This window comes from Microtus ochrogaster, unplaced genomic scaffold (genome assembly GCF_000317375.1).
Source record: "Microtus ochrogaster isolate Prairie Vole_2 unplaced genomic scaffold, MicOch1.0 UNK1, whole genome shotgun sequence".
NCBI lineage: Eukaryota > Metazoa > Chordata > Mammalia > Rodentia > Cricetidae > Microtus > Microtus ochrogaster.
The window spans coordinates 30176334-30186646 of NW_004949099.1; the positions used below are offsets into that span (position 1 = coordinate 30176334).

The 10313-nt window shown below is 40.7% G+C and overlaps 1 protein-coding gene across 2 annotated transcripts in view; it reads right to left on the reverse strand.

Annotated features, from left to right (window-relative positions):
- Positions 1 to 10297, reverse strand: part of Tmcc1 (transmembrane and coiled-coil domain family 1) — a 194850-nt gene extending 184553 nt beyond the window's left edge. Inside the window, exons 1-2 of one of the 2 annotated variants that reach the window (XM_026788179.1) lie at positions 10212 to 10297; positions 4840 to 4982 (exon numbers count right to left, since the gene is read on the reverse strand). The gene's annotated coding sequence lies outside the window, so the exon portion shown is untranslated. The remainder of the gene's footprint in view (positions 1 to 4839; positions 4983 to 10211) is intronic. The other variant, XM_026788180.1, reaches the window with a different exon arrangement.
- Positions 10298 to 10313: the final 16 nt, after the last annotated feature.

Sequence of the window (10313 nt, forward strand, 5' to 3'; positions counted from 1 at the left end):
GGAGGCGGTGGCGGGGAGGAGGCAGAAATACTTAATAAATAAATTTTAAAAAAATTTTCATAAAAAGTTAATGTGAACACATAAAAGTGATAGAAAATGGGTCAACCTGTCTGGCAGCAGAGTTACCAAGGAAAGCAACAACTAAGGAAAACTCTAATCACTTAAATCAGAAAACATAACTCATTTGTATAAATTATAAATATGTAAAAAGATATTTCAAGTGTGTCATAGCAAGAATGATGGTCATAACACACCCAAATAATCTTAGCAGTCAAAAGTCCACCAAGCAGCACAAGCATTCAGACAACAAATGAAACAAGTACTGTAGAACTAATACAAATGTTCCTGAGCAGAAATGTTAAGTAATCTTGCAAAATACCAGAAGTTAATATGGAAACTGAGGGACATTAAGGTTAAACTGACACAGTGCTTTCGTGTTCTTGTCAGCAATCTTACAGAACTGGAAATCTGTTCTAGTCTGGTGGCAAGCTAGGCTGTGTCCCTGACTCTCTCACCAGCCGGACTGTGTAGATACATATCGTGGCTGACTGAAACAGGCTGCATGAGACTAAGCAGGAGGTAAAGTGACTGCAAAGACACAGCAACCAACTAACCAATGAAACCAAGGGCAGTGAAGCTGGGGCAACCTCAAGAAGCCTGGTAATATGTAATAACACACATATAACTACTAACTACAGAAAGGGGTATTTTAATGAGGAAGTACTAAATCCCAAAAGCTCAACAAAAGAAGAACATAAGATAATTAAAACATTACCAAAGCACACCAAAATCAAACTCCTTAGAAACCCTAGACAAGAGAAAACATCTTAACTCAGGCTTAGTGGCACATACTCTTAACCAATGCTCAGAAAGCTGAGGTAGAATGACTGAATTCTAGGTCAGCAAAGGCAATACAGACAACCCTGTCTTGTCAAGAACAAAGCAAAAATTTTAAATGGAGCTCAAGAAAACAGAATGGAAGAAAATATCTCAAAATTGTGTATCTGAAATGGGATTAAGATCCAAGAACCCTTAAATTCCTTATAATGACAACAATAAAAAACAATCTGAGTCAAAATAGACAATTCTGGCTCAGTGGGTAAGGATGCTTGCAGCAATGTCTGACAACTTGGGTTTGATCCCCAAAAACTACAAGAAGGTACACACTTGTAAGGCTAGCAGTTGGGAGACAGAAGAAAGAAGACTCTAAGAGCAGGTTACTCTTGGCTAAATAGCAAGTTTTAGGCCACCTTGGGAAATATATATAACACTATCTAAGAAACAAAACTTTTTTTGAAATGGAAATAAAAGTATGAAAAAAACCCAAACATATATAAAGATGAGGATGAACAAAACTATAGCAGAAAGTAAAGCAACATCTTTAAAACAATAGAACACAGTCGTCAACAACAGGCAGGGGTCCACACTCACATAGTTGAAGGCACATTAAAGACGTTCCAAGAAATACTAACTATAAAAGGAACCATAAGAAACATTTAATCAGGGGAAACATTCCACACAGAAACCTGAACTACACACACACACACACACACACACACACACACACACACACTGAAGAGTCCTAGAAATAAAAAAAATTGAATCCAATTATATTATTAAAATAAAAATGACTTCACAAGCTGGACATGGTGGAATATAGCTACAATCAGAAGCACTAAAAAAGGTAGAAGCAGCAGGAGGTTTGAGAGTTTAAGGCCAGCTTGGGCTACATACATAGAGGCCACTGTAAACTATATAGTAAGACCTTCCTGTCTCCAGATGGAGGAAGGGAGGAAGGGAGGAAAAGAGGAAGGAAGTAAGGAAAGACAGGAGAATAGGGGGGAGAGAAGGAAGGAAGGAAGGAGGTGTCTATCTTTCAAAAAAAAAACAAAACAAACCCAAGATTCCTGATTAACAGAATTCAGTTCTACCATGCTTTCCCTTAAACCAGAATCAATATTCTCAAGATGCATATCCCATAACAGAGTGTCTTTTGGAGAAATGAAACTAAAATCTAGTCCAGTGTTGCATTTACAGGTGGTTTTCAAGCCTTTTTAAGGGGTTGCTTATAAAACAGCACTTTCAGATAAAGTACGGAGGCCAATATATAATTTAATTTTCTGTGTCTGTAGACAGTCCTGAAGTCAAGTCAAAAAGTAAGTCAGCAAATAATGTTCTTTGCTTTAAAGAAGGTTAATTTAATCAATCAGCCAAGCTACTCTAAACTGGCAAAAAGAAGAGAACCTTTATCAAGTCTTCCTGAGGAAAATTAATTAGTCAAAGCAGTAGTTGCACAATAAAACTTGGGTCAGATGGAGAAAGAAAAAGAATATCAGAAAACGTCATAGTTCAAACCTCAGGGGAAATGTGGTTAGTAAGAATAAAATCTCTGTAATTCAATATTATTTGAAGCCAGAGAACAGAATGGGAATGGAATACTGCCCAGGATTCCTCCAAATACATAATGTTAAATGAAATGGATCCATTCAGATCCTTTGAGCCTGCACCAGACCCAATATTTCAAGATCTCTAGCAAGACTACTTGCTCCTCCCTGCCACAACTCAATAGTACACACTATACATCAGGATGTTCGGACAAAATTCAAGAGGTCAACTATTGGTGCCTGGCTAAGGACAAAAATTCATTACTCTGAAAAATGGAGTAAAAAAGAAAATTTTGTGACTTCATTTTTCACTTAAGAATATTATATGTTAGCCGGGCGGTGGTGGCGCACGCCTTTAATCCCAGCACTTGGGAGGCAGAGGCAGGCGGATCTCTGTGAGTTCGAGACCAGCCTGGTCTACAAGAGCTAGTTCCAGGACAGGCTCCAAAACCACAGAGAAACCCTGTCTCAAAAAAAAAAAAAAAAGAATATTATATGTGAGCTAGCAACTTCCAATGCTTCAATTTCACTGCAGATCTGTGGTGATTTTCAGTTTATATGGTCATACACTGATCCAAAGAACCACATCAATTCAACTGAAGAAACGGCCAATTTTTTCTTTAAATCTATACTATAAAGTTCCAATTACCATTTCCTCTTCCTCCCTTCCACCCTCCCCCTACCCCCCACCCCTCTCTCTTTCTCCCCACCTGACTCTTCTGACACTGACCTTGTTATGTTGCTCAAATTGGCCTCAAATTCCTGAGCTCAAGATATCCTCACATCTCAAATGAGTTAACTGAGATAAGAGACACATACTACCATGCCTAGCAAAACAAAATGATTCTTCACATTCAAAAAGTAGAGGCTGGGCAAAGTGTACACATCTGAAATCCTAGCATTTGGGAGACAGAGGTAGGAGGATTGGGAGTTCAAGGCCAACCTCAAATTCATGGTCAGACTGGGTTACATGAAAACTGTAAATATTCATCAACTGATAAAGCCATAACTAAAATGTAGTGTTAACTATACAAAAGAATTTTTAAAGATTTATGTTACTTTATCTATATGGTGGAGGCAGAACAAATGCATACATGTGGTGTCCTCAGATCATCTGGAGCTGGAATTATATAATTACAGGCAGTACAGCGCTAACCAATGTGAGTGGTGAGGACCAAACTCAGGTCTGGAAAAACAGCAAGCTTTATTAACCACAGAGCCACTTCTCCAGCCCCTATAAATAAAATATTTGGCCATAAAATAGTACTGAAATATGCTAGCATATGGACCATTAGAATCAGCAAGTGAAAGAAAGCAGAAGCAAAATGCCTGTATTATCATATTACTTCTTTTATAAAAAATATCCAGAAGAGACAAATTCATGGGGAAGAAATAAGACTGGTAATTACCAGAGGATGGAGGAAAGAGCCTGTTCAATGGGTAAGGGTTCTTTTGGAAATGATAAGTGTTATGAGTATATGGTAGCAACTGTACAACATTATGAATATACTAAAAACACTGAATAGAGCATTATGAAGTTAATTACACATTTCAGTTGTGAATTTTTCATATGAATTACAACAAAAATACATGTCTATATGTTTGTTCCATGTACCGCCTAATACTTTAAAAAAAAGTTTTGCTCATTAAAGGTATTCAAGGGGCTGGAGAGATGGCTCAGTAGTTAAAAGCACTGATTGCTCTTTCAGAGGACCTTGGTTCAATTCTCAGCATCTTTTTGTATGCCTGCATCTCTATATGTACACCACAAGTATGCAGTGCCCAAAGTCTAGCAGAGGGTGTAGAATCACCTGTAATTGGAGCTACAGACAGTTATGAGCTGCCATGTGTATGTGGAAAACAAATCTCTGTCTTCTGCAAAAGCAGTAGGTGCAGGTGTTCTTAACTGCTGAGACACCTCTCTAGCCCCAGTACTTTAAAATTTTTGATATGACATTTTAGAAAAGGAAAGTTATAGCAGATTAATGAGTGACTTCCAACAGCTGGGGGGGAGCAAACATGCAAAGTACTAATTTTCTAGTGCTGTGAAGTTATTGTGCATGATAACATAACTATAAATATAAGATATTTAAAATTAGACTGGAGAAATAGTAAAATGTCTGCTACACAAGAGGAAAAATCCAAGTCCAAGATCCCCAACACCCATAAAAAAACAAACAAAACAAAAACCCCTGCATTACCCTGCACCTCTATAACCCTAACACAGAGGAAGTGAGTAAGATGGATCTTGGAAGCTCCCTGGCCAAACAATCTAGCCAACTGGTAAGCACCCAGGTCACCCAGACACCTTGTCTCAGAAAGATAAGGTGAAAAGTCACCAAGGAAGATAACCGAAGTCAACATCTAACACAAACATATACACTACTCCCCCCCCCCAAAAAAAAACAAGTTAAATTATTAGGAGCTAGATGGCCTAGTGGGCAGGAACACTTACTGTGCAAGCATGAGGACCTGACTTCAAAGCCCCAGTATTCACAAAATAAGCTGGGCTTGTAACACCAGTGCTGTGGTGGGTGAAGACAGAAGATCTCTGAGGCTTGCGATCCACCAGTCTAGCTCCCGGTTCAACGAGCGATACTGTCTCAAAACAATATGGCAGAGAGTAACAGGTCATTAGGACACTCAATGTTCTCCCTGACCTCTGCACATGTGCAGTCATATACACACCCCACACACAGCAGAAACATATATAAGAGTAAAACACAGGACCAGCTATATTTTTAAACAATATATAAAAGTCTACCAAGCCCTACAGTCCCTTAAAGCAAAGTGAACTAAATCAGCATATAATACTGATTAAACAATAAAATAATACTGATTAATTAAATAACCAGGACACACAGGGTTCTCAGAGTAGAACCCAAAATGTGACAGGAGAATGAAATCTATTACAACTACTGGGACAAGCTCAGGACCAATTGAAGAAACATTTACTCAGTTTAAATGATCAAAAGGAAAGGAACTGTTCAGAAGCACTGTCCTTAAGTTAATACAGTTGTCACCCAAAATTAACCACCTTGAAATCACTGCATGTAAAGACTAGAACTGTAGAATTAAGTAAATAAGATGTGGACAGCTTCTCACTGCAAAGTAGAAGGATACAGATAATGAGAAAGGGATAGAAAGATGGTTGGTGGGTAAGAGTAAAGTGCTCGCCTAGCATATACAAGGCTGTGGGTGTGATCTCCAGAACCATAAAAGAGGAAATGCCTAAAATATGATCTTTGCCTTCATGAAGCGTGTCTTACTGTGAAGTAGTGATAGTGTACATGAAACAGCACAGAATACAAGAACGCTTAAAAGGTAGAGATGAAAGAATGAGAAATATAAAGTCTACACTTGATCTCAGTCAAAAAAGGTTTCAGTTCAGAGATCAAAAACTTGAGTCTGTATCATAATATGTACTTCAGGACATCAAAGTAAAGGAATGATAAACAGGCACATTCACAAGAGCAATCTAAATGGTAAATAAATGAGAAAAAGGCAACATGAAATGTAAGAAAGTGGACTAGAGAGATGATTAGGCATGATGTTTGCCACCAATCCTGATGACTTGGGTTCAGTCTCTGAGACCAACACGGTGGAAATAACTGAGTCCTGTAGCTTGTCCTTTACCTCCACAAGTGCTGTGACACAAACACACAGACACAGCACACACACACACACACACACACACACACACACACGTGCGCGCAATACACCCAGACACACCCAAAAAATAAATATACGTTAAAAAAGAAATGTAAAAACTTCTCACCTTGACAAAAAACAAACAAAAAGAATCTCTGAAAGGTAAAAAGTTGAATGTCAACATACTAGCAATGCTCAAACACTTTTAAGAACCATGTGGCAAAAAATAATCACTATATACCAATTAACATACCAGCTGACTTCTGGTAAGATGTGACCAATACTCAAGGACAAAGAGACAGCTGTTCCCTAGCACCACAACAGGAAATGCCAACAGGGAAAGACAGGAAGCAGGTGGCCAAGATTTTTGTAACAACTTTTCACAGGACAGGGTACATATGTTGGCTACTTTTTGTATCATGCCTTTACCTGTATGTCACCTTAATTTTAATGGTACAACTATAAGCATTTATTAGTGTGATGGAGACTTAATTTAACAACAGAAATAAAGTTTGAATGAAGGAAGCAGCCCATCAAAATTCTCCTTCTCCCACACTCTGCTAGAGATTAGCTATTTTTAAAAGCAAAGGGTTTGGAGGCCTACAAATCTACATAAAAATTCCTTTCCCCCATTCCTTCCTCCCATGAAGCTCAGTGTCTCCTGGCCTTTAATGTGCATAATAACTCTAAATGATTATATATACAAAAATATTCAGACCATATTTTCTGAGTTTAGAGGACTGTCTCGTACAGTTTGCACTTTATGTGACTGATTTCTGTTAACACACCAACGCAGGCTCACTCCCAGGTAAGAAGATCAAATCTCACAAGAGGAAGATTCTAATGATTACATCTACACCAGCATAGACTATCTGGAAGTCATGAATTTTCCTTCATGAAAGCTGTTCATATACAGGCTAGAAAACCACTCAGAAAATTTAAGAAAGTAATTGAGTGAGAATTAATTTTTCTTTCAACTTCTAAGATTTTATAATAGCTGGGCGTGGTGGAGCACAGGCAGAAGAACAGGGAGGAAAGAACGAATATTACATGATATGTAAAAATTGAATGAAATTAAAACTTCAGTGTCCAAATTAAACTAGAAAATAGACATGCCAGTTTACCTTCTGTCTGTTGAGGCACACACTGAAACAGCGGCTGCATGGCTGCAGCAGAGGTGGTGTGCCCTAAAGCCTAAAGTATTTACCTTCTCCTTCACAAAAGCAACAAGGCCAACCTGGTCTACTTAGATCCAGAAGAGCCAGAGCTACATAAAGGGACCCTGTCTCAAAAAACAAACAATCCAAAAATATTCTATAACAAGTATATTTTTAAAATATGATGGGGACAGCAATAAATCAGTTGAAAGCAACAAGATGAAAAAGGACACAAAGGCTGGGCCACTGAGATGGCTCAGTGCACAAAGGCACTGGCTGCTAAGCCTGGTTAAGAGAACCAACTCCCACAAGTCAAGCTCTCACGTCCACACATATGCCACGGTATACATGGGGAGCAGAAATAAATTAATTAGAAAAAAAGACAAGAGAGCAAGAATGCAAGAATGGCATGATGTATGGGGAGGCTCGATGCAAGGAATACGGTCATCTCTCTCTGCAAGTCTTCACACTTCCGCTAGTCAGGAAAGCTCTTCTATCTTTCAAGCCACAATTCAAGCACCTGCTCCCTAGCAAGGCTTCTCTGAGCAACCGCCCACCTAGGCCCTAGTTACTCACTTGTCACATCAGCTTTTTTTTTTTTTTTTAAATCATAGTCCCCATTAGGGATCAGGAAACTTTTTCGATACAAATTCAATTACAGCTTGCCCCAGGTTTCTGTATAGCTTGTGAACTAGGATTAATTTTTCATATTAAAATATAGTTGAGGGAAGGAAGAATGAATATTTCATGATATGTGAAAATTGAATGAAATTAAAAGTGTCCAAATTTAACTAGAAAATAGACATGCCAGTTTACCTTCTGTCTGTTGAGGCACACACTGAAACAGCGGCTGCATGGCTGTGGCAGAGGTTGTGTGCCCCAAAGCCTAAAGTATTTACCTTCTCCTTCACAAAAGCAACATAGCAAAGATTACTGCCTACTGTCTTATATTACCTGAAATGGTCCTGTCTGCTTATCGTCTATTCCCCAGCTCCACACAGAATACAGCTTACTGAGACAGAGGCCTTGTGTGTTTTTGTTCCTTCGCCACAATCTAGAAAGACTTCTGGGCCAAAGTAAGGGCTCAGTAAACACCTGGTGAATTAACGAGCAAGTGGTCCATAATGTCACAAGAGTTTAGACTTTCTCCTGTTCTCGCAGGGATGAACCAAACAGCTCAAAGTACTGGTCTCACCAACTAGTGCAAGACCCTAAAACTCCAGGGAGCCACAAAAGGCTCAGCTACTGCAAAGTGGCAAGACAGCGACAGCTGTTTGTGCGTCTATTTATCTTAAGATGCAAAAACTCTGGGAAATCTCATTTCCTATAGAGTACACAGCACCGACACCATGTCGAATCTTTAATAGATGCTCATAATTACAAGAGATCTAGATCATGTGCTAATAAATTTTTAATATCTAGAATTTTCCTTTGGGGCTCATCATTTATTTGGTCTGTAAGCAGCTGAAAAATCTTTAGAAATTAAAAGGTTACCACCCACAAACCAGAAGCAGCTTTTTAATGTTTCTCTACTAGCCAGAGAGTGGGTGTGTGAATTCAAAAAAAAAAAAAACAAAAAAACACCAACCCAACTCTGTAACTCTGTTGGTGGAGGACATGGTATTGTTGAGTTAAAACCCCACCTTTGAGCATCCCTGTTACACGACACTGTAAAATTATCACCCACTCACAATCTCAGTCTCAATGTTGTAATCTGTAAATCAAAGTGGAGCCGGGCGGTGGTGGCGCACGCCTTTAATCCCAGCACTCGGGAGGCAGAGGCAGGCGGATCTCTGTGAGTTTGAGGCCAGCCTGGTCTACAAGAGCTAGTGCCAGGACAGGCTCCAAAGCTACAGAGAAACCCTGTCTCGAAAAACCAAAAAAAAAGTGGAGGACAGACCCCACCTCCTGGAGAAATTTTATGTTACTAACATTTCCATTAAGGTTCTTTACCTCTAGACTTTGCTACAATTTCTACACAGAAATTCTATATACTTCAATTCTGAAGACAAGGATTTTCAGCTTAACTTCTAAAATGTAAGACCCTGGACAGAGAAACAAATTAAATTCGTGTTATATTTTAAAGTGGCAACCTGCTTCCCAATCTCAGGAGTTTGTTATGTTTTTTCTTTTTTAAATAAAAGCTAATTTAGGAATTCCAGCCTTTCACAGGGACGTTCGTGGCACAGTTTTTTTTTTTTTGACTATGTCAGATTTACAATAACCATTTTAAATGGGTTGCATGGTCCTCTTTTTCTCTATTACACCTAAGTCAGGACATTGGCTACAATCTACAGAGATTAATATAAAACGTGTCACCAAAGCAAATATATTCTCCAACAGCTCAAGTGAGCCACTTCCAGAAACCCCCGCAGATCCACCAGGGGGAATCTCCTCCAACACTGTCTAGGGATGGGGCCGGACGGACACTGGACCACTGGAACACCATTCATCCACACTTTGGCTGAGGCTGAAATCCCGGGCTTGGGAGCGAACCGCAGTTCACTGCGGCCCCCTGCCTTCCACAAAAAGGGTTAATAAAGGGCACCCTAGGGCCAAGCCCGGCCCACCTAGACTCTCCCTCAACGATTCTCCCCAAGACTGCGGGTTTCCTCCTCCAAGTTAAACCACAAGTTCAGAATCAAAACAAAAGGTGCACGACAGGTTTCTGGTGGCAAGGACTGACTCTCGGTGGCCAACTTTAAGGGACCGAAGGGCCGAACGAGGGAAGGTTTTAAGACCTCGACTGACTGGAAGGCCTAGGGCCTGGGGCGCGAGTCCTCAGAAGCCCCTCATTCTGCTCAGTCCGAAGGGGGAGCCGGGGAGAGTGTCGGGAAGGGGGGGGGAGGTGTCCCAATGACAGGCAGGAGGCCCGGCGACGCGAGGTCCAGCCCGAGGCCCGGGGCTTCGGCGCCACCGGGGCAGCAAAAGGTCCGATTGGTTCCAGGCCGCGAGGAGGCCCCGCTGCCGCGCCGGGGAGACCGCCCGTCCCCACCCACGGCCTGGGCCAGTCACTCACCGGTGGAGAGACGACGGACAGCCGGCGTCTCCGCCAGCGCCGCGGCTCGGGCTCCAGCGCCGGCTCCCGCAGCTGCAGCCGCGGCGCCTGGTCCATCCCCAC